The sequence below is a fragment of the Antennarius striatus genome, chromosome 2, assembly GCF_040054535.1.
Source record: "Antennarius striatus isolate MH-2024 chromosome 2, ASM4005453v1, whole genome shotgun sequence".
NCBI classification, from domain to species: domain Eukaryota; kingdom Metazoa; phylum Chordata; class Actinopteri; order Lophiiformes; family Antennariidae; genus Antennarius; species Antennarius striatus.
This window is the reverse complement of record NC_090777.1, coordinates 6,575,349-6,599,585: the sequence shown is the minus strand read 5'-3', so window position 1 is coordinate 6,599,585 and position 24,237 is coordinate 6,575,349. Positions and strand designations below refer to the sequence as shown.

General features: G+C 43.3%; 1 protein-coding gene and 1 long non-coding RNA gene across 2 annotated transcripts in view; one reads left to right on the top strand and one right to left on the bottom strand.

Moving 5' to 3' along the window:
• renbp (renin binding protein) overlaps window positions 1-11,442 on the bottom strand; it is a 39,209-nt gene extending 27,767 nt beyond the window's left edge. The window contains exon 1 of the mRNA XM_068325737.1: window positions 11,171-11,442. The gene's annotated coding sequence lies outside the window, so the exon portion shown is untranslated. The remainder of the gene's footprint in view (window positions 1-11,170) is intronic.
• LOC137602762 (uncharacterized) lies at window positions 10,864-23,983 on the top strand. Its single transcript, XR_011037200.1, has 3 exons — window positions 10,864-11,154; window positions 18,321-18,391; window positions 22,437-23,983. It is a non-coding gene; the product is annotated as an uncharacterized lncRNA (long non-coding RNA).
• The last annotated feature ends 254 nt before the right edge of the window (window positions 23,984-24,237 follow it).

Here is a 24,237-nt window from a genome sequence, read left to right as displayed (position 1 = left end):
TGTTGGCATCAGGATTACTGCACGCCGGATGCTTGCAAGTAGACAGAAGGCCACTGTTATTAGTGCTTATGCCCCAACACTTGTGCATAAAGGATATAAACGGGGCCTTCTATGTTGACCTGGACAATTCTATCCAAAGTCCCCACAGAAGATAAGCTAAACCTTTAATGTCAGAGTTGGGCAAAACCACAATCAATGGAGAGGCACACTGGGGAGAGAAGGGGTTGGAAACATTAACCCCAGTGGCTTACGGCTGTTCACCAAGTGATCCAGATATAACCTGGTTGTCACCAACACCGTTTTATGCCAAAAGAACAAGTTGGAAAAATATTGAATGCACCCAAGTTTTAAATGCTGGCATCTTATGTCATTGTCGGCACCAAAGACCGAGATGTGCAATGATCAGTGCTGATGAATGCTTGACTGACCAGTGCCTCATCTGTTTGATGCAGAAAATTAGACTTCAAAAAGGACAGAATCCTCAAAGGCTTAACATCGAACATTTGGGAGAGATCACCTACCAACATCAACTGCAGGAAGCCATCAGTGCATACTTACTTATCAGTAGCCAGAGGATATTGTAAAGCACTGGGATACACTCTCTGCTACTGTCATGAACTTCTTCAAACTGTTCTTGGTCACAGAATAGGGAATCATCAAGACTGCTTTGATAAGAACAGCACCGAAATCCAGCGACTTATCAACATCAAGCAGAAAAACCATCACCTGGCAGAAAGACATTAACTCCAAAAGAAAAAGAAGCCCATGCCAAAGTGAAAGCAGCTGTCCCAATTGCAGGTGAGGACACTGCAGAACCAGTGATGGATACAAACGGCCCTGGAAATCTAGCAGCTTGCTTGATCAGGAAAGTGAAACACAACAAGGCTGTTATGGCCTGATGGTATCCCAGCTGAGGTCTTAAAAGAAGTTAATTTGATCCTTTTTGACCACATCCACACCCTGCTTCTCAAAATATGGGAGAAGGAAGAAATACCTGAAGAGTTGAGAGGTGTCTTAGTCATCCCCTTTTTCTGAAGAGTGACAAGGCAGACTGGGAATTACTGAAGCATCTCCCTCCTTTTCCAATGTACCGAAGGTGTTAACTAGGGTATTGGCCAACAGACTCGCCTCCCTGTCGGAAAGCACTCTTCCCGAGTCTCAGAACAGTTTCCATCCAAATAGATGGTCGTCAGTTTCGAAAAAAGTACTGGGAACAAAATCAGCATCTATATATGGCCTTCATAGACCTTACCAAAGCCTTTGACTCTGTTAAGTACTGAGTCCTCTGGCTGGCCCTGGAAAAAATCAGATGCCCTGACAAGTACTGTACTGCTGCTACATGACAACATGTCTGCCACTGTAATGACCGGTTCCACAGTTGAAACAGAACCCTTTAAGGTCGACAGGAGTTAAGCAGAGACATGTTATTGTGCCATCACTGTTGTCCATCTGTATTGCCAGCATCCTCCATCTTACAGGAGTCAAAAATATGTACAGAACAGGCCAGCTTCTGAACATCAGCGAAAGGTCAAACCACCACCACATCCATCACGTAGCTGCAGTATGCAGATGATAATGCTATAGTGAGGACTTACAGTGCATCCTGAGTGCTTTTGCAAAGTTATACAAACAGCTTGGTCTGGTCATCATCAAAAAGATGCAAATCCTCTATCAGCCACTACCAAACAGTATCACCTTCCCAAGCATCTTCATTGACAACAACAGATTAGGAAAAATGGACCACTTTCCCATTCTTTAGTAGCCTTCTATCATCTAAGCCACAATCGATGAGGAGGTACACCACCGCCTTAGCTGTACGAGTGGGGTGTACCAGAATGAGGAATAGCATCTTTGAGACCCATGATCTTCAGTCAAAAACCACAATCAAGGTGTACAAAGCACCTCCCCATCCTTCTTTATGGGCCAAAAGCCTGGACTACTTACAATATACACCTCAGAGCACTTGAGGACTTTGACCAGAAATACCTCCGCGGAATCCTCAGGATAACCTTGAAGGATTGACGAAACAACACCAGCGTCCTGGAGGAGACATTCCTACCATCACGACCATCATCGCCCAACACCAGCTCAGACGGACTGGTCATGTCATATCGATGCCTGATTCTCACCTACCCACACAAGTCCTGTACCCACAGCTTGTCCAAGGAAAACGTGCCAGTGAGGGCAAAAGAAGGTACAAGGATAACATCAAAAATCATCTTAGGAAGTGCCACATATCCCTTAACACCTATGGAGGCTGCAGCGAAGAACAACTATTGTATCCACTGTTTTTCATTTATAGAGAACTTTTTAGTTTATTGTAAGGATAAAATATGCTAACTGACAGTCCTCATGAGTACAGTACAGTACAAATTATGTCATTTGTAGTGCAAAGAACAACAACAATCACTCAATGGAGATTATTTTTATCCACACATATAGGCCTGAAATCTAATCACACGTGCAAAAAAAGGGAAAACAGAATGCTCATCCGTTCTACCCCCAGATGTAGAACGGATGATTGTCCCAGTGGGATTTATTGTCTCAATGCCTTCGTCAGTTAGGCTAAAAATGCACATGGCAGAGAACTGTGGCAGCAACATTCTGGCACGTAACACGTGATTAATTTCACCATCTTCATAATTTGTATTGCACTGCAGACATTAAATAACACTAGCTGATCTCTAGGCTCAATGAGCAGCTATAATTACACAGAATTGTATAACTACATAGATATATAGATACTTTATTAGTCCCGGAGGAAATTGTATATATCCAGGCATTACATAACAAATAATACTGGATAAACACCAGGAGAAAAAGAAACACTGACATCACAGGACATACCACAAGACATACACTACACTAACGGACATATGCAACACTAACATGACTTATATAGTAAACTATAACTAAAATATAAACAGTATTAAATTAAAATATAAACAGCATAAAACTAAAATATAAACAGTATAAAATTGAATTAAAATATAAAACAGTATAAAATTAAATCAAATCCATTCAACCCCGTGCTGACCTCACAACCTCCCCCCCCCGCTCCTCCTGAGAGAGTCATTGTACCCCCTGATGGCACGGGGCACGAAAGAGGACCTCAGCCTCTCTGTGGAGGCGCTGTGTGACAGCAGTCTGCCGCTGAAAGTGCTTCTCTGCTGGGAGAAGGTGGTGTGTAGGGGGTGGTTGGTGTTGTTAATGATAGCCTTAACTTTAGACATGGTCCTGCTCTCCAGAAGCATATCCACAGAGTCCAGGCTCAGCCCGACCACTGAGCCCGCTCTGCGGATGAGTCTGTTCAGACGGTCCATACCTCTTTTCCTGCACCCACCACCCCAACACACAATGGCGTATGACAGCACAGTGGAGACTATGGACTAATAGAACATAAGAAGGAGCTTAGGACAGATGTTGAAGGAGGCCAGCCTCCTCAGGAAATACATCCTGCTCTGCCCCTTCTTGTACACACAATTCGAGTTGAGTGACCAAACATTGGTAACTTATTATTATTAGTTTGAACATTGGAAGTGCACATAAACCATTACAATAATCACTAATAAAACCTCACATTCTTCCAGCCACATAAACCTAGAAACCAATACCACCCTAAAAATACTAAAAAAGTCATCACTACCATGTTTTTTGTGTTCTATATTTGTACTGGCTGATGTATGGGTGCGTTTACTTTTTTTCTTAGTATCACTGGAAAGGTTCAAATTCTCTCTGTAGTTTCAAGATGCTTTTTTTTTTGGGGGGGGGGGGTCAGCACTTCCAATTTTTTTTTAAAACCACTATGGCTTTGCTTAATCCATACACAACACCCATGCTCTGGGGGCTATGACATATTCTGTACAATTTGTGGGGCCATTTGGAGAGTGTACAGTAATACCTCGTTACTCCCGGTTAATGCGTTTCAGGATGACTCGCAAAAAACAAAATTCTGCGATATAGCGATTAAACGTTTATTTTATTATTTATGGTAATTTAAACGTTTATGAACCAGTGACGTGATGTGAGGTTCACGGCGGTGAGACACCAACATTAAAGTCATTTCCACGAGTCAAACAGAGTGGCGTATTTGCCATTACATTAGTAGCCTGATATTAAAGTTCATTATGAGTGTACCACTCAGTTTGAACAGAGTGGGTTATTTCCTGAGCTGAAATTCGAAGCTCATATTTAAGCTGGGATGTTTGTATTCTTTCATTAAATGTTATTTTGATTGTTTGATAGTCCTTTCTGAGGTGAGGCTTGACTGCTCACTGCTGCACTGTCATACTGATATTAAACCACCCTGTATCTGTATTACCTTTTCCCACACTCTAATGCAGGTGGATATAAAAAGTCTACACTACCCAGGTGCAGCAGCTCACAGCTCTTCCTTCCAGTGCTTCCTTTACTTCCACTTCACATCCTTTTCTCACTTTTTGTGCACCATGGGTTACGCGAACATCCACTTCACCCACCAGAACCCTTTGGTAATCGGGAACCAGCACCACACACCCGCTACGAGTGATTATCATCACACGCACAACATCCCAGACGGAACAGCGAGGACACCGGGTTCTCCGTGGTTTGTTGTCGGGTCCCAGAGACGACGTAGGCGGAGGAGGGAGAGGAAGCAGAAACGAGGCTGTAGGTCCGGCGTTATGCTAAGGCTAAGGAAACAACCACACAAGTCACCTCTACCGAGCCTGTACCTCTCCAACGCCAGATCACTGGTGCATAAAACGGATGACCTGCAACTACTCCTCGTGGGAAATCACTATGTTCGCGACTGCTGTGTGATGATTTTCACCGAAACTTGACTCCGCTCGGACATACCCGACGTTAGCATGCAGCTAGAAGGCCGCACGTTGCTTCGCGGGGACAGAACAAAGGTAAACTAAGAGCAGAGGAGGGGGGCTCTGTAAGTATGTGCATAACGAATGGTGCAACAACGGGACGGTGATAGACATGCACTGTTCCCCTGACTTGGAGTACATGTCCGTCAGGTGCCGGCCTTTCTTCCTACCCAGAGAGCTAACTGTTATTATCATCACGGCTGTGTACATCCCACCTCAGGCCAATGTGAACACGGCGCTCTCCCTCCTGCTTAACACCACCAATGCATACCAGCGGGCTCACCCAGATGGGGTCCACATTATTGCAGGAGACTTTAATAAGGCCAACCTCAAGACTGTACTCCCAAAATTCTACCAACATGTCAAGTGTGCCACCAGATGGGACAACATCCTGGATCGTGTTTATTCCAAAATAAAGCACGCATACAGAGCCACACCCCTCCCCTACCTGGGGCTATCAGACCATCTCTCCCTCCTGCTCTCCCCAGCCTACACCCTCCTGAGATGCAGCGCCACGCCCACCATAAAGACCATCACAACCTGGTCTGACGATGCACTCTCCAGGCTGCAGGACTTTTTTTCAGAGAAAGACTGGGACCTGTTCGAGAACCAGGAGCAGGAGACATTCACCGGTGCAGTACTGCACCGGTGAATGTACCAGTGTGTACCAGCCAGGTACACGCGCTCCTCAGAGCATGCAATGCTGCCTTCAGATTTGGCGACAGAGATCTTTACAGGTCTGCTTGAGCGGAGCTGAAGAGGGGCATAAAGAAGGCCAAAGCGTACCATAAAGCAAAAATAGAGTCACCTGTCCAGCAACAACATTCGGGAGGTGTGGAAGGGCATCCAGGACATCAACCATTTCAGAGGATGCTCTTCTACATCAGCAGAAGACCTAAGTGCGTCGCTGGCAGAGGATCTGAACTGCTTCTTTGCCCGTTTTGAAGGTCAAAACAGTATTCCTCAGCCACAACACTACCCCTCAGCCCCTGACCTCCCCCCTCCCCCACCCAGTTCCAAAACACTCACCGTCAGCGAGCAGGAGGTCAGACAGGTGCTCCTGGCAGTGAACCCAAGAAGGCTGCTGGCCCGGATGGAGTGCCAGGCAAGGTGCTAAAAGCGTGTGCCTCCCAGCTCACACCCATCTTCACCAAAATATTCAACCTCTCCCTGACCCAAGCTGTCATCCCACCCTGTCTAAAATCCGCAACAATTATCCCGGTACCCAAAAAGACACCAGCCACCACCCTAAATGACTATCGCCCTGTAGCCCTCACCCCGGTAATCACCAAGTGCTTCGAGAGATTAGTCCTCCAGCACATCAAGGACATTCTGCCCTCTGGACTAGATACACACCAGTTTGCCTACAGGGCAAACAGATCCACTGGCGTTGCCATCGCCATAGGCCTCCACTCAGCGCTGTCGCACCTGGAGCAGCAGCAGAGCTATATCCGCATGCTGTTCGTGGATTATAGTTCTGCATTCAACACTATAATCCCGGACATCCTCAACAATAAACTTTTCACCCTCGGTCTCCCTCCTCTCACATGTGCCTGGATAAAGGACTTTCTCACAAACCAACCCCAGACTGTGAGACACGGCCCCCACCTCTCCACCACACGGACATTGAGCACCGGCTCCCCCCAGGGCTGCGTGCTGAGCCCCCTCTTGTACTACCTCTACACCCACGACTGCTGCCTGACTCACGACAGCAACTTGATAGTCAAGTTTGCTGACGACACCACAGTGGTCGGTCTCATCTCCGGGTGTAACGAGACAGCCTACAGAGAGGAGGTCCAGAAGTTGGTTGCCTGGTGTTCAGAGCATAACCTGGCTCTGAACACCAGCAAAACAAAAGAACTCATCCTCGGCTTCAGGAGGCCCAGCACTGACCCAGCCCCGCTCTACATCGGCGGTGTGTGGAGAGGATTCAAACCTTCCGGTTCCTCGGCGTCCTCATCTCCTCAGATATATCCTGGTCGGACAACACCACTGCCATCATCAAGAAAGCACAGCAGCGGCTCCACCTCCTGAGGGTTCTCAAAAAATACAATCTGAACCCCTCCCTGCTGCTGGCCTTCTACCGCTCATCAGTCCAAAGCCTGCTGACCTACCGCATCACAGTATGGTAGCACAACAGCACCATGGAGGACAGGAAGAGGCTCCAGAGAGTCGTGAAGGTGGCTGAAAAGATCATTGGCTGCTCTCTGCCCTCCCTATCGGAGATCTACTCCTCTCGCTGCCTCAGCAGAGCAAGGAACATAGCAAAGGACAAATCCCACCACAGGCAGACGATACAGGTGCCTCAAAACTAGAACAGATTCCACGACAGCTTCTTCCCGAAAGCCATTACTCTGCTTAACTCAAGCACGCACTGATACCCACCCACCCACCCACACCCACATATACACACACGCACACACCCACAGTGCAATTTGAGAACATGCAATACGCCGTGCTGGGCATGGCGCTTCTCGTATCTCGATGTACAGTATATACCTGTAAATAGTCAGCATTCAGCGAAACGTTTGTATATACTTGTATTTGTATTGTATTTATTCTTACTCTTTCTACTGTTACACTACTGCACTGTGAGGAGTTGCCCAAATCACATTATACCATGTATAGTGACAATAAAGGCTTTCTATTCTATTTCTATTTCTATTACAACACAACTGAAAAACAAACCAAAATCTTTCAGGTATATGAAGAAAAAATGAACAACTGAGATTATTTGGTTGCATAAGTGTGTACACCCTGTAATAACTGGGGATGTGGTTGTGTACAGATTGGACCTGTAACATTCAAACTCATGTTTAACTGGTCTCAGCACTCACCCGTCACCAATGAAGGTTCCCCTGATCAACCCTAAATAAAGTTCAGCTGTTCTGCTACGTTTTTCCTGACATATTTGTAACCGCATATTCCAGCACAAACCATGGTCCACAGATGGCTTCCAAAGTGTAAGAGGGATTTTATTATTCAAAGACATCAATCAGGCGAAGGCTACAAAAGAATTTCCAAAGAATTAAATTTACCATGGAACACGGTAAGTATGGCACAACAGTGACATTACCATGACCAGGCCTTCCGTCCAAAACTGATAAGTCAAGAAGAAAACTAGTCAGAAAGAGACAAGCCAAGAGGCCAACACTGGGCTTGCACTAGGAGCTAGTATGATGAAGCCACTGTGGCTCAGTGTAAAAGAATTGAGCAAGCCACAAAAAGTCACACTCTGCATCCATGACAGTGGCGCAGTGCGCGGTTGACCGACGCTCGTCGCAGGGTGGGGGGTGGGGGGACACCGCACCCCCACTGGGGGGGTCTGGTGCGCCTCCCCCGGGAATTTTTTTAGAAAATGGGGTTGTTTTCCTGTATTCTGAGGGCAAAATCTTCTGTTCAGTTTACCTACAAAAATACACTAAAGTCAGCAGTTCAAGCTTAACTATCTTTATTTCTGTCCTACTTTATGCAGGTATGAATGTGAGATTCAACAATTGAAAACTTGCATTCACTACGTAATGATACAGTCATACAAAATATTACTCAATGTTTACTTGTAAGTTTTACTTAGACTAGAAGACACCAACACCATTGGTATGCCATAGTTTTATTTATTTTTTAAATTCAATAACATGATTTTTCATTTCAATTTAAAAAGGCATGAAAAATAGTAAGCGAGGTGAATACACATTTACATGCATCACTGGTTATTCCTGCCGGTCATAGGGATCAAAAGTCTAAGACTACAAACAAGTATTCATAATATCTTTCATGTACCTTCTGATCGGTCTGTCACCACTCCTCCCCTCTCTCAGCATTCACCATTTGTTTATTAATGAGGATTTTTACACAAACTACTATAAAACACTGGATTCTTTTGATCGATCGTCCTCGCCTTGTCATACACCAATTCGCGGGTTCAGCTTGTAAAAAAACAATATTTTTGTTTTTCATTGGACGAGAGGAGGTTATGACCCGAGTGCAGATTTAATGATTGGGAGCTTGGGTCATTTCCGCCAATTCCGTCGGCATGCTTCGGCTAAATTCCGTCAGCATGCGGAAATAGCGGCGATAGCGCCGCTCGCTAGCAGAAGTAGCGGCACTAGCGTCGCTCGCTAGCAGAAGTAGCAGCGCTAGCGAGCAAAAAGGTTGTAGCCTTTTTTCTGTAAAAATAAGAACGCCACTGTGGCTACACAGTCTAAAAACCTTGTAGCCAATCTGGAATTTACTTCGCCTATGGCAAAGTAGAGAATGGCTAGCGCAAGCCCAGCCACAGCTACTCTGAAGGAGTTGCAGAAATATCTGGCAAATACTGGCCGTATTCTTCATATGTAGGGTGGCAAGACGGAAGCCTTATCTAACAAAGAAAAATGTCTAAGCCCGGCTGGATTTTGCAAGAAGACATCTGCAGTCTCCCAAACAAATGTGGGAAAATGTGTTATAGTCTGATGAAAACAAGGTTGAACTTTTTGGACATAATTCCAAAAGGTACAGTATGTTTGGCGCAAAAACAACACAGTACATCACCAAAATAACACCATACCTACAATGAAGTACGGTGGTGGCAGCGTCACGCTTTGGGGCTGTTTTTCTTTTGGGGACTTAGTTAGTGTGGATGGAATTATGAACAGTTCCAAATACCAGTCAGTGTTGGCACAAATTGTTCGGGCCTCTGTTAGAAAGCTGACGATGAAGAGAAATTTTATATTTCTGCACGACAATGACCCAAAGCACACATCCAAATCCACAAAAGAATCGCTTCACCTGAATAAGATTAAAGTTTTGGAATGGCCCAGCCAGAGTCCAGACTTGAATCCTATTCAACATCTTGGGGTGATCTGCCCTCCCAATCTGAAAGATTTGGAGCAGTTTTGCAAAGAAGAGTGGGCAAATATTGCTACCTTAAGATGTGCCACGCTGATAGACCAACCCAAAAAGACTGAGTGTTGTAATAAAAGCCAAAGGTGCTGCAACAAAGTATTATTTTGAGGGTGTGCATATTTATGCAACCAGGTTATTTGAAGTTTTGTTTTTATTTTATATGCTTTTTCTTAAAGGTGTCAGTTTGCTTTTCAACTGCCTTGTACAGCTTAAAGGTCACACTAAAGGTGGAAAAAGTTGTGAAATTTTTTGTCTCGATTTAAGTTTTTTTACGTCATGAAAACCTGGCATTTGAACAGGTGTATGCAGACTTTTTACATCCACTGCAGACTGTTAAAAACAATTTGGAATTACAGAAAAGTGTTTCTTTAATACACAGAAGTGCGCTGCATTTAATTAGTCTCAGGACGCAGGACACACACAGATGCTATCAGCCAGTAGTATGTGCGTACGGTATCACATGATCACCTACTAAAAATCTGGAATGTAGTGAAGCCGCACATTGGAGCGTGAATAAGCGAGGGATCGCTGTATATCAAATGCCTCAAACTCAAGGCCCGGGGGCCAAATGTGGCCAGCCATACCATTTATGTGGCCGTGAGAGCATAAATGGTCAGGGTGTCTAAAAACAAATAGGTCATAAGTGTGCTTTGATCAAAACTACATTTCCCACATTTCAGTAATCAAGCCCATTTTAACATTGATAAAAACGTTTTGAACTTAATGTCCTTACTTATGTTTGATGTTGTTTTTTTCACTGATTAGTTTGATCCTTGACTGATGGATTTATGCGAGTTTTATAAACTGACAAATTAAAGGATTTCTTTTAATGAAAAACAATTGTTATTTGTTATTTCATTGGTTATGTTAAAAATGATTTATATAATAACAGAGCAAAAAGCAAACATTTTTCTGTGCAACTGTAATGTTTATAACTTAAATTATTCATAAAGTCTGAGTTATTTAACATTGAGTAGTTATATTTATGTTACGAAAAATAAGTTTGACGACCCTGGTGTATATCATCATTCTACCTCAGGTTACAAGCTGTGTGTGTGTGTGTGTGTGTGTGTGTGTGTGTGTGTGTGTGTGTGTGTGTAATTCTCATGGATTTTTAGTTTGACATAGGCTCCTACTGTTTTCACTTAGTTCAGGAAGGGTAAACGATGACGTCAGCATCGAAGTTTGCTGTACAGTTCGCAAGCTTCTAGCCACACCTTGGCTTGTCAGCTACAATAACTATTTCTGGTGCAGTGCTAATTTGCTTACTTATGAAGCGAGACAACAATTCCCTTTAGGGTCTATGCGATGGGAATGAATGGGACATATTGCGGACATGTAATGGGACATATTGCGGACATGTATCTGGTAACATGAGATATTCAGGATGAACGGACCATCAAACAGTTTTCTGGTAACGTTACTCTTACCTTCGCAGACGAGGTACAGCCAAATGAAAAATGTTTGCTTGCGTCAGGTCAGTGTTGGTGTGTCATGTGACTAGTGCTGCTACGGAAGTCCTCAGGAAGCGGAGACACAGCACAAAAAGGAGTCTATACTACGAAGCGACTTCCGCATACCGATGGTATCTTCCAGTGTCTGGATCGATTTACACGAACATGTCAGCTAAAGGCTGAGAAGACGTTCGTTACAACACGGCAAATCATTCCCGGTTTGAGCGCGTGCACATAATGGAGGCGGTGTCCGCGTTTTCTGACCAATCACAAACATGGGCAACTCCGGCCGGAGCAACAGAGCCAGAATAGCGTGTACAGTACAGTATTTCACAAGAAGTAGTCGACAATAATTAATGAAAAATAAATAAACAACGCAGGCCCTGCAGCAACAAGCAGACAGGAGTGTGGGTAAAGAATTGCATACACTGTACTGTGCAAGTGGTTCAATAGGCTGAGATTATCACTGCTCCAGTCATAAATGTCTGTGTATATACACTCAACAAAAATATAAACGCAACACTTTTGTTTTTGCTCCCATTTTTCATGAGATGGACTTAAAGATCTATAATTCAATCCAGATACACAATATTACCATTTCTCTCAAACATTGTTCACAAATCTGTCTAAATGTGTGATAGTGAGCACTTCTTTGCTGAGATAATCCATCCCACCTCACAGGTGTGCCACATCAAGATGCTGATCTGACATGATTAGTGCACAGGTTTACCTTATACTGCCCACAATAAAAGGTCACTCTGAAATGTACAGTTTTGTCTCACAGCAAAATGCCACAGATGCCACAAGCATTGATGGAGCGTGCAATTGGCATGCTGACAGCAGGACTGTCAACCAGATCTGTTGCTTGTGCATTGAATGTTCACTTCTCCACCATAAGCCATCTCCAAAGGAGTTTCAGAGAATATGGCAGTACATCCAACCAGCCTCACAACCGCAGACCACGTGTAACCACACCAGCCCAGGACCTCCACATCCAGCAGGTTCACCTCCAAGATCGTCTGAGACCAGCCACTCAGACAGCTGCTGAAACAATTGGTTTGCAAAACCAAACAATTTCTGCACAAACGTCATTTCTTCACGGATGAATCTCGCTTTACATTGTTCAGGGCAGATGGCAGACAGCATGTGTGGCGTTGTGTGGGTGAGCGCTTTGCTGATGTCAATGTTGTGGATTGAGTGGCCCATGGCAGTGGTGGGGTTATGGTATGGGCAGGTATCTGTTATGGATGAAGAACACAGGTGCATTTTATTGATGGCATTTTGAATGCACAAAGATACCGTGACGAGATCCTGAGGCCCATTGTTGTGCCATACATCCATGAACATCACCTCACGTTTCAGCAAGATAATGCACGGCCTCATGTTGCAAGGATCTGTACACAATTCTTGGAAGCTGAAAATGTCCCAGTTCCTGCGTGGCCAGCATACTCATGTCACACATTGAGTATGTTTGGGATGTGTTAATTGGCATATACGATGGCGTGTACCAGTTCCCACTAATGTCCAGCAACTTCATACAGCCATTGTAGAGGAGTGGACCAACATTCCACAGGCCACAATTGACAATCTGATAAACTCTATGCGAAGAAGATGTGTTGCACTGCATGAGGCAAATGGTGGTCACACCAGATACTGACTGGTTCTGAGTCCCCAGACCCCCAATAAAGCAAAAAAAAACCAAAACCCTGCACATTTCAGGGTGGCCTTTTATTGTGGGCAGTATAAGGTACACCTGTGCACTAACCATGATGTCAGATCAGCACCTTGATGTGGCACACCTGTGAGGTGGGATGGATTATCTCAGCAAAGCAGAAGTGGTCACTATCACACATTTAGACAGATTTGTGAACAATGTTTGAGAGAAATGGTAATATTGTGTATCTGGAATTAATTATAGATCTTTAAGTCTATCTCATGAAAATTGGGAGCAAAAACAAAAGTGTTGCATTTATATTTTTGTTGAGTATATATTAGCCATTCTACTGAATTTGTGCAAAGTTCAGAGTTGGAAACACATTTTCAAAAGTTGTATTTTTCCAAAAACCTTGTCCATAAATTGTGTCATGTTTCTATGGTACAAGTCCAGAAAAGGTGCTGTCAAATTTCATACATTAATGCCTTGCCTGTTCTTGAAATGTTTTACTGCAAAAGTGTCACTACCGTAACACAGCCACACACTGCAATAAAAATTATCATGTTAATCTTTTGATACTGGGTGTCCATACATCCTCTAAAGAATATTTATAGTAATTTATTATGAAGATTTTTACAATTAAATCACTTAAAATCATTTTACAACAGATTTCAAAGTCTATTTTCCACGAGTCATCAAAATTTAAATGCAATCTTTTTTTTGTGAAATAAATTACAGTGTTCTCAAAGATCTCAGAGTTAATTAGTTATTACATTGAATGCACATTTAACAGGCAGTTATCATATAATTTAATGACTGCTCTTGTGGGGGGTTTTTTTTACAGTTGTGACAGCGCTGCTTGGTCATGACCATATTATGTTTGCAAGTTTGTACTGTATCCCCTCAATATTAATAATCAATATAATGAAGTTGTTTTCTATTTATTTTACATTACTGCAACATAGCAGCATAGCAGCTTTTTACTTTAAAGTGCATTACAGAACAAATATGTAGAACTTTAATAATGAAGTTACTCGCATACTGAAATTATAACCTAACAGCTCCTTCATGGTGCACCTCCAAAGAGCAATTCATAAAGGAGAGTGCGCCTTGCTGAAGGGTGCCTTGGCAGTGGTCAGGAGGTGAATTCACACCTCCCATTGTCAGTTCACACTCCGAAATTTACACGGGTCTTGAACCACCGACCCTCCGGTCCCCAGTCCAAGACTTAGTAGACTGAGTTACTGCTGCCCCCAATCAGCATTACATTCATGTTTTATTATTTCATACATTATTTAGCACCATAAGATTCTTAAGAATGAAATGTGATTTTCAAAACAATATTATTATTATTATTATTATCATTATCATTATCATTATTATTATTATTATTATTATTATTATTATTATTATTAATAATAATAATAATAATAATAATAATAATAATAATAATAATAATAATAATAATAACAACAACAATAATAATATTCATTCAAACTCAATTCAGAAAAACTTTAATAGTACCCACTGGGCAATTAAGGCACATAAAGCAGGATTGATGCACACAAAAAAAAAGAAAAGCAGAGTGCAAAGAGCAAAAACCAGACTTAATAAACAGAAAGCCTACGCTAACACTAAAATATACAATAAACAGATACCTACAAAACAGTATGTGCAATGGTGTAATAAATAACGATATAGAGACCCTTCATATTGTGGCAGCATGGTGTGTGTTAGTATGAAGGGTGTAAAAGTGCAAACATACAGTGTAAACGCAAACAGTGTAAACATAAACAATCAAAATATCCGGCCTTCTTGTGGTCCCTAAATGGGGATTCCATTGTTCTTCTGAAGGACTTCAATGCACAAGTCGGCAATGATGGACACACCTGGAAGGGTGTGATTGGGAGGAATGGCCTCCCTGATCTAAACCTGAGCAGTATTATGTTGTTGGACTTCTGTGCTACTCATCGATTGTCCATAACTTTATTTGAGCACAAAGCTCATAAGTGTACGTGATTCCAGAGCACCCTGGGTCGGAGGTCACTGATCGATCTTGTGATCGTATCATCTGACCTTCTAAACAAGTAGTGCGGGTGAACTGGGAACAGTGGAGGACTCTGTCCGCAAGGCCTTCATCACCCACCTCCGAAGGAGCTTCTCGTGCATCCCTGTGGAGGCTGGGGACATCGAACCTGAATGGTCGATGTTCAAAGCTTCCATTGCTGAAGCTTCAGCTGAGAGCAGTGGTCTCAAGGTCTTGGGTGCCTCAAGGGGCGGTAACCCTTGAACACCGTGGTGGACCCATGTGGACCCATCTGACTGAGGAGGGAGGCTTTCAGGGGCATGTTGTCCCTGGGGACTCCTGAAGCAGTTGCAGGGTACTGACAGGCCAAAAGGACTGTAGCCTCGGCTATGATGGAGACAAAACAGAGAGTGTGGGAGGAGTTCGGAGAGGCCATGGAGAAGGACTTTCAGACGGCACCAAAGTTGTTCTGGAGGACTGTCCAACACCTCAGGAGGGAAAAACAGAGCACCATTCAAGGTGTATACAGAAAGGATAAGACACTGTTGACCTCAACTGAAGAGGTTGTCGGTCGGTGAAAGAAACACTTTGAGGAACTCCTGAATACAACTACCCCAACTGACCTGTCCTCTGTTGCAGAGGCAGAGCTGGAGGATGATGGGGGATTCAAATCAATCTGTCTGGGCGGAGTCACCGAGGTATTTAAACAACTTCACAGTGACAAAGCCCCGGGTATTGATGAGATTCATCTAGAAATGCTGAAGGCTCTAGGTGTTGAGGGGCTGTCATAGATGACACACCTCTTTAACATTACGTGGAAGTCTGGGACAGTGCCGAAAGAGTGGCAGACATGGGTGGTGGTTCCTCTTTTTAAAAAGGGGGACCAGAGGGTGTGTGCCAACTACAGAGGCATCACACTCCTCAGCCTCCCCGGGAAAGTTTACTGCAAGGTGCTGGAAAGGAGACTCCACCCAATTGCCGAATCCCAGATTGAGGAGGAACAATGTGGGTTCCGTCCTGGTCGTGGAACAACGGACCAGCTCTTCACTCTCGCAGGCAAGCTAGATGGGGCTCAGGAGTACGCTCATCCAGTCTACATGTGTTTTGTGAACTTGGAGAAGGCGTACAATCGGGTCCCAAGGGATACACTGTGGGAGGTACTGCGAGAGGATGGGGTTAAGGGCCTCTCCTCAGCGTCATTCAATCCCTGTCCGCCCAAAGTGAGAGCTGCGTTCGGGTTCTCGACAGTAAGTCGGACTTGTTCCAAGTGGCTGTTGGCCTTCACCAGGGCTGCGCTTTGTCACCAATTCTGTTCGTGATTTTCACGGACAGGATATTGAGGCGTAGTCGTGGTGGGGAGGGTTTACAGTTTGGTAGACTGAGGATTGCATTGCTGCTTTTTGCAGATGACGTGGTCCTATTTGCATCATCGGCCTGTGACCAGCAGCGCTCACTGGTCCGGTTTACAGCTGAATGTGAAACGGCGGGTATGAGGATCAGCACCTGCAAATCTGAGGCCATGGTCCTTAGCAGGAAGCCAGCAGACTGCCTTGTCCGAGTGGAGAATGAGGTCCTTCCACAAGTGAAGGAGTTTAGTTATCTTGGGGTCCTGTTCACGAGTGAGAGAACAATGGAACGTGAGATTTGACAGTGAATTGGGGCAGCAGGAGCAGTATTGCAGTCGCTTTACTGCACTGTTGTCACAAAGATGGAGCTAAGGCGAGAGGCAAAGCTCTCCATCTACCGTTCAGTCTTCATTTCTAGACAAGAACCAGATCGCGGATACAAGCAGCAGACATGGGCTTTCTCAGGTGGATAGCTGTTGTCTCCCTTAGAGATAAGATGAGAAACAATGCTATTTGCGAGGGGCTCATAGTCGAGTCGTTGCTCATTCACATGGAATGGAGTCAGTTGAGGTGGTTTGGGCATCTGGTGCGGGGGCCTCCGGGGCCCCTTCCTAGGGAGGTGTTCCTGGCACGTCCAGCTGGGAGGAGACCTCGGGGCAGACAAAAGACCAGGTGGAGGGATTATATCTCAGCACTGGCCTCGGAAGGCCTTGAGATCCCCCAGTCGGAACTGGTGGATGTGGCAGGGGAAAGGGAAGTTTGGGGCTTCCTGTTGAAGCTGCTGCCCCCGCGACCCAACTACGGATAAACAGTGGAAGATGAAGATGAAGATGAAGATAACATACATAAATACACTGTTTATGTTGAATAATTACTCAAAACCTATTTAGTTCAACACTTAGTTAATTTAAAACCGAGTTAGTTAGTTAAATAGTTAGTTGGTTAGTTAGTTCAACGACTAGTTAGTTTAAAACCTAGTTCAAAACCAAGTGAGTTATTTTAAAACGTGGTCAGTTTAGAACCTAGTTTGTGCAAAACCTGGTGGGTTAGTCAGTTAGTTCAACAAGTAGTTAGTTTAAAACCTAGTTCGTTCAAAAAGTAGTTAGAAACTTAGTTAGTTCAACACCTAGTTAGTTACTTCAGAAACTAGTTAGTTTAAAACCTAGTGGGTTCAAAAACGAGTTTAAAACCTAGTTAGTTCAAAACCTAGTTAACAATAATAACAATTCCTTGACATAAACAATGTAATCATAAACAGCATAAACAATCAATGGGCCCGTTTCACGAAGGCAGGGTTAACATACCCTGAGGTAAACCTATGGTTCTGGGTTGATTTACCCTGAGTTTGGAAAAACCAGGGATTCCGGTTTCAAGGCTGTTCAGGGGTAGTTTAAGTAACTCAGGGTAGATTTACCCGCAGTTTAGCAGGTGCGACAACACTATAAAAAGCTATCATCAATGGAACCCCAATTCAACGATGTCCAGCACATTTTTAGAGGCAAGAGCAACAGCGCTGTGGCCGCAACGGAGAGGGAGAAGGCGTGGGAGGAAATCGCTGCTCGAGTAAATGCGTAAGGGGGGCGGCAGTGGCTCAGCGGTAGAGCAGATGTCCTGTAGACAGTTCGCCCCAACCATCGGCAGATCGAATCCCGCTCCCGCCAGGACATCCTCGGAGGGAGTGTGAGCTGACGGTGGGAGGTGTCAGCTCACCTCCCAGCCACTGCCGAGGTGCCCTTGAGCAAGGCACCGTCCCCCCTACAAGCTGCTCAATTGGGGCGCGTTCCTGAGGCCGCTGCCCGTCACTCTGCCTCCCTATGTGTGATGTTTGATGTGTGTACTAACGCTAACTGCATGCTTACAGGCCCCCCTGTGTGCTGTGTTTCACGGGGCCTGTGTATACACTGATTGCCATTAAAAAAAAAAAACTAACACAAGAACATGTAAAATATACCTGAGTGACTGTGTAATTTCCCTGCGGGGATTAATAAAGTGTACTTCTTCTTCTTCTTCTTCTAAGTTTAAATGTAATGCTGTGCAATTCCGATAACATTATGGTGTGGGAACAGAGTGAATGATAGTTCATTAATTCATTTCATTCAGGTGCAGTCCCACGGGGGTGAAGCGCACATGGCATCAGCTGAAGATGAATCACAAAAACATCCTTCACTCAGGTCAGACTCAGGTTTCCCTCATTTTCATCATATTTAATATTGTACAGCAGTGGTCCCTAACTTTTTATGCGCCATGGGCCGGTTTCATTTAAGACAACATTTTGACAGACCGGCCTTCATTTGCTCGATAATCATCAGCGACGCCAGGACGGCTGTAGTTTATTAATAAATCACTGCAGAGGTTTAATGTCAAATGCAGAAATCAACAGAAAAAATAAACCTTTGTTTCACAAATTGATTACAACATCTCAGTAAACTAAATTATTAATTTTAGAACAAAAATCCTTGTTAAAGGGACAGTAAAGTAAGTAAATTTTAAGTGACATATATGTTATTCTGTTTATGAAAAATAGAAAAAAAAAACATTTTATGTGTGTAGCATCATCCGTTTGGTCAAAAAAGCTTATGTTTATGTTTATTTATTTGACATGGACATATCAAACACATTGCTCATTGCAGTTGCACAACTTGTAGATGCGTCAGTTTACAGTGTGTTAGCACGAGTGCTAATTTTCACCACTTGTCCATGGGAGACTTTTCTAACAAAAGAGAATACAAATAACAAAACAGTACCACTATAGTTAAAAATAAACGCCCAATCAAGTACAAAACATAAAATACATTCTGTTAATATTTAGAGCAGCGTTTCAGTACATTACAAAACCTTCAGTACAAAAGTAAACATAATTTAATAACCAGTCAGAGGCTATACATGTGAGCACAGTTGATTTGATTTTGACCATAGTTTGAGCCCTCTGTAGAACACATTACCATCTGTCTCTAGTTTTAGAACCGTGGGCAAAGAGTTCCATAGGTTTTCTCCCTTTACTGAGAAGGCAGACTATCCGAAAGAGTTGTTACATCTGGGAACAATACAGTTGCCACTTGCTGAGGCTCATGTGGTTGCTCTACCAGAGCTCGGGAGTCGATGAATCAGTCCAGAGAACAGAGGTGAAACATGACCATGCAAACACTTAAAAACCAATTTGATAGTAGAAAAGAACACATGATTTTCAAACGTAAGAAGGTTGTGTTTTTTTAGGATACCACAAAGGTGCCATCTCATCGGTTTTTGATCCATGATTTTTATTGCCTGTTTGTATAATGACGTTATTGGTTTTAAGACAGTTTGAGAGGATTGTGACCATGTTGTAATACTGTATGATAGGTGTGAGAAAATCATTGCATGCATGTACAGTAGTGCAGTTTTGGCCGATAGGTCCCTTCTAATATGATGGAAACAATTTAGATTTGGTTTAACCTTCTTGCATAATTATATGCTTTACCTGTTTTTCAAATTTTAGGTTTTTATCCAAGATTATACCTAAATATTTTACCTCACTCATTTCAGCAAGACTTTCCTTTTTGGTACGAACCTCAAAGGTATCAGCAGCAGGCCTGCTGCGGATGGAGATGAATATTGAAACTGTTCTTTGTACATTTAAAATTAGATGTGATGACTCTAGCCAGTTTGAAATGTTCTCTAATTCCTGTGTCAGCTGCGCAGCTGCCATGCTGGCTGTTTTAGCAGATGCATAGATGACAGTGTCATCAGCATACATCTGGCAGCTAATGCCTGGACAGGTATTTGTTAGATCGTTTATGTACATAGTAAACAGCAGTGGTCCAAGTACCGACCCTTGGGGCAGTCCCATGTTGTTAGGGAGCAGCGTTGATTTCTCCCCAGTGACCCTGACACACTGCTGTCTCCCTCCCAGATATGACTTAAACCACTGTAGAGCTTCTGCTGACATTTTAAAGTGTTTTAACTTAGACAATAAGACTCCATGATGGACAATGTCAAAGGCCTTTTTGAGGTCCAAGAACACCGTCCCCACAACATGTCCCCTCACCAGTAGTGCTTTGAACTTGTCAAGTAAGTAGCAGTTAGCTGTTTCTGTAGAGTGCTTAGGTCTGAATCCAAACTGCTGTGGGTGCAGTAGATGTCTAGACTCAAGATGTTCAGTGAGTTGTGTAGCAACAATCTTTTCTAATATTTTAGAAACAACAGGAAGAATGGCAACAGGTCTGTAATTACTAGCTAAATCCTTGTTCCCTGATTTTTGGATCGGGGAAATTATTGCCGTTTTCCAGCTGTCTGGGAATCTATTTGTTTTTATGGATAATAATAAGTAATAGTAATGGGCTCTGGTAAGGAGGTCTGGTTTTTTTTATTAGTTCAGCATATAAACTATGGATGTCTTTTGACATTGAACTACTCATATTTATGATGCATTTTTTACTGCATCACCGGATACCACTTTGATTTGAAAATCATCTGGATGGGCATTGTTATTCTCCTCACATGGTGACTCAATGGTTCTAAAGTTAGTGGACAATTCCTCTACTGAATTAATAAAGAAATTGTTGAAAGCATCAGCCATAGCCACATTATTATCAGCAAGGCTGTTGTGTACTTTCAGACCTTTTATTTTAACGTGTTTATGCTTATTTGAGTCAGCTACATGGTTGATACGCTGCCACAGCTTAGAGCTGTTGCCATTAGCCTCTTCAATAAGTGTGGTGAGAGTGTATAAGGAGGGTGTTTTTACAGCCAAAATGGGAATTATTTTGTTGATACGCAGATCATCAGTACAGATCAATTGGGAACAGCCCCTGGATGCATGTCTCCTGACCCTTTTATAGTCACAGTCCTTCATTCTTGTGTACGTGAGAGGTTTGAGTGTCTTATTCATGGGAAAACAAGAAACATCAGATTTCCTGGCAACTATCCAAACCTAGGTAACCACCCCATGTCAGGTTGACCCGCTTCCTGTCTTCCTGTTTTTTGGACAATCTGGTTATTCGCTGCCAAACTTGAAAATGTGTTTCCTCTGATTTGAAATGTGACCTACGCATGCATTATTTCACTTCCACATAAGCTTGTGGAAGTAGTTACTCCTGGCCTTCCGTAGCTCAGACAGCACTTTCTTCCTCAAGCCTGTGAAGAGAAGGTGATCAGTGCTGTTTTTTGTTTTTAGGGACTTTTTAAGGGCAAGATCTCGCTTTTTCGCGATCTGGAGGATATCATGATTAAACCAGGGGAAAGAATATTTCTTTGCCCTGCTTTTCCATGTCTTGGTGTATTTCTTTATTAATTTGCCCAGGATTGAGGTGAAATTATTCATAGAGAGATCCTGCTCTCTAGTCACCCTATCCCAGTTTATTTCCATTAAATCCTGTTCAAAGTTAGCTAAGTTTGCCCTAGTGATTCCTGATGTTAAGGTTCAACTTCCCATTTTACAGTGGTGGATCCGATGTTTTCCTGTTAGTTTTCTTACTATCAAAGCCATGTTGTGATCTGAAAGCCCAGTGATAAGATTATAAGTTTTTATTATTCTCTCCGGCCTGTTTGTGAAAATCAGGTCTATAAGAGTTTCACTCGTCCTAGTGATGCGGGTGGGTTTATCTATCAACTGTCTATATTTATACTTCTCCCTTACGGATTTCAGTTTGGATTTGACCTTTTTATCGGCCCAGTTCACATTGTAGTGTGGTGGAAAGTTTTTAATACAATAAAATAATATAGTAAAATAATATTATCTAAGTGAACCAAAAATCTGTAGTGTTGTGTGTGTCATATTATTCAGCGCATGTGAAGGTGGCACCAGGATGTCTCGAGGTCATGAAGACGCTGCATGAAAAAAATTCCTGTTAGACCATATTTGGAAATGCTTGCATGACTGTGGGTATCCTTGGAAGAAGTTAGACACTGACAGAAGCAGCTAGCCAGATCATTTCATATGCTATACCTGAAATTAGAATGTATGTTTCTGCACAGGGACATCCAAAGAATGTCTGCAGCAGATCCTCACAGGGTTTGCGTGACTAATTATATTATGTCATCAAAATAGTTTTGTGAAACTGTCCACTTGATATTTTTGGTAACGTCTGGAGGTCATGACGTACCAACTGAAAGCCCGTAAAGAACTGGTTGAAAGCAGATGGGCCGAGGTTAATACCTCCCCCTAGTCACACCTTTAGGGTATAAAAACATATGTGATCCATTTCCTAGTTTGTACTTGAAGTTTTTTCCTGTACCCAGAATGTTCTGCAACAACACACCGGAGGACTTTTTCATCATCTCCAGAGCTCTCATCATGCTTAGATAAGTATTTGTTGAACTTGTCTGTTTGTTGAACCTGTCTGTCTGTCAATATCATCGATGATATTATTGGACTCATACTCAACCTGTGGATGATATTATTGTACTGCTACTCAACCTATACATGATTTGAATTGACAAAATAAATATCTTGTATTTTACACTGTCTCCTGTCCTTAAGAAAAACGAAACCCCCACCACAGTAGTTCCCCAAAAATATAGTCTCATTACATTTATCGCAAGCAGAGAGAAGGTTTTTCAGTTCCTTATAAAAATCAGCGTCATGAGATGGAGGATTATACAGCACAACTATGTTGAAATTCATGTTGGGAGAAAGTGTTACATTGAGTCCCAGACACTCCCATGTTTACAACAAGTTTGACTCTGCACATTTAATACTTTCCCTAATATAGATTAGTACCCCCCCTCGTGCTTTCCCTGTGGTCCTATCTTTCCTAAAACATGTGTATCCAGATATATTAATTCTGTCGGTGGAGACATTGCTATTCAGCCAAGTTTCAGTTATACACAAAAAATCCAAGTTAGAATCAATTAGCACTTTCCTTATCTATTTTTGGTAACAGGCTACTGATGTTTAACTGACCTCCCAATAGTCCTTTGGGTTTTGATTGTGAGTTCCAAATGACCTGTGCGTGATTTACAGTTTGAAAAAACTTGAACTGTCTCTGTTTTAATGCCGTGCAATGACGTGATTCAAGTGACTGTTGTTGTTTGGTGACCCTTGCGGGGTGCCATCCTTGTTTACCCTGTACCATTGTCCCAGAAGAGTTGCGTTGCACACTGTTCGGTGATGAGGCGAGTGCAGCCCCAGGGCTCACCCGATTGTAAATTACAGCGGCCTGCGGCCGATCAAACTCCGCTGGCTTGACGATGGCTCGATCACCCGTCCATGCTCCTGCCAAACAGCCCTTCTCTGTGGCCAGTCGACCCCCATCCATCACGGCTGTGGATGGACAAACGCCACCCAATGCCACAGGGGTAACATTCTCTCTGGTGAGGTGCGGGGTTGTTGATGATGGTGTTGTAGTCTGGTGGAGGGTTTCGGTCGCTGGATATGTTTTTAATTGCGCTGGCAGGATAATGTTTGGCAGGATGATAGCCGCCCTGTTGCGAGGAGGGTCCAGGGTTTAGGTGAACGTCCCCTGCTAATAGTAGCAGTAGGACAAACATTTTGGCTGTGTGCCGGCTACTGCTCGTTCTCCTGATTGTAGGTGTGCGTGTCGGCTTGATGATCTGAGCACTTGTGAATCCGTGCAAAGACAACAGCATATCCGCATCCAAAAAATGTCAGTTTTGATTTTGTCACTGGTGGAATGCCAGAAAGTGGAGCCAAGGGGTGCTCCAGTGTTGCTCTTTAGTCACAGTCCCAGGTATGTTACAGGTGGTTAGAATAGGTACCAGGAGAAGTATGCTCCAAACGATGCACAGATCTGCCTGGATATAATTAAAAATCTGCGCCGCAGCAGCTTCCGCATTCAGTGGTCATGTAGGTGTCATGCGTCACTGGGGCCAAACATAGCTTAGCAGCCATAAGAAACAGTACAATTCTAGATGCAATTAACACCAAAAATATCATGGTTACCTGTGCGGTGAAAGGTTGTGTCCACAGAACAGCAAAAAGGCAAGGACCTGTTGTTCTTTAGAATACCTTCTGGGAAGGTATCGTAAAAAGGCTAACGCGCTAGCCCGTCAATGGGATTGTCCATATTATGTTAGCATT